The sequence below is a fragment of the Vombatus ursinus genome, unplaced genomic scaffold (assembly GCF_900497805.2).
Source record: "Vombatus ursinus unplaced genomic scaffold, bare-nosed wombat genome assembly UNPS02014768.1, whole genome shotgun sequence".
Taxonomy (NCBI): Eukaryota; Metazoa; Chordata; class Mammalia; order Diprotodontia; family Vombatidae; genus Vombatus; species Vombatus ursinus.
In genome coordinates this window covers 11,493,705-11,494,527 of record NW_020954546.1, presented here as the reverse complement: position 1 = coordinate 11,494,527, position 823 = coordinate 11,493,705, and the positions used below count along the sequence as shown (strand labels likewise).

Here is an 823-nt window from a genome sequence, read left to right as displayed (position 1 = left end):
GGTTGTCTGGGCAGGACCATTTCAGAGAAGGGAAAATGTGAGAGTATGACTAAACATACCAGACCCCCCACCCCCAGCTCCTGCCCCCCCCTCCTTATTTCAGTCTCCATTTCAGTCCCTGTCATCTTCATCATTTCATTCACCTAACAGTAATTAGTGCCCTTGCTAGGTGCGGGGAGGGAGGAGAGGGAAGACTCAAAGCGTGAATAAAGGTATACACGCCCAGGCCTACCCCAGACACAAAGCACAGGGTTGGGCTCCGAAATATTTGCAGGGCTCGCCCTGCCTGGAGGAAGACAGGGCACCCTTAAGGGAGACATTTTTCTTTAGGGAGGGAGCAGCGGGAGGGAGTTAGCCAGTGCACTGAAAAGAGTACAGTTCTGGCTCTGGAGTCAGAGAAACTCTGGGAAAGTCACTGACCTTTCCTGGTCCTCAGTTTCCTCATCTGTAAAATGAAGAGGTTGGACTGGATAGCCTATGAAGTACCCTTCTATCTCTAGATCTGACCTACTGGAGACAGCCTCTCTGGCGTTCATAGAGAGGCCAAAAGCCATCCCAGAGAATATCTGATGTACCTTCTTCATCCTAATACCCACCCTTCCACACTTCTATCCCCACTAAATCCTGTATCCTTCTCCCATCCCCCAAGGGAGTTCTCTCTCTCTCTCTCTCACTCCCCCCTTCTCTCCCTCCCTCCCTCTTCCTTTTTCTTCTTCTTCTTCTTCTCCTCCTCCTCCTCCTCCCCCTCCTCCTCCTCCTTCTTCTTCTTCTCTCTCTCTCTTACACACACACACACACACACACACACACACACACACACACA

The 823-nt window shown here is 51.0% G+C and overlaps 1 protein-coding gene across 1 annotated transcript in view; it reads left to right on the top strand.

Annotated features, from left to right (window-relative positions):
* Positions 1-823, top strand: part of UPK3BL2 (uroplakin 3B like 2) — a 16,661-nt gene that overhangs the window by 1,820 nt on the left and 14,018 nt on the right.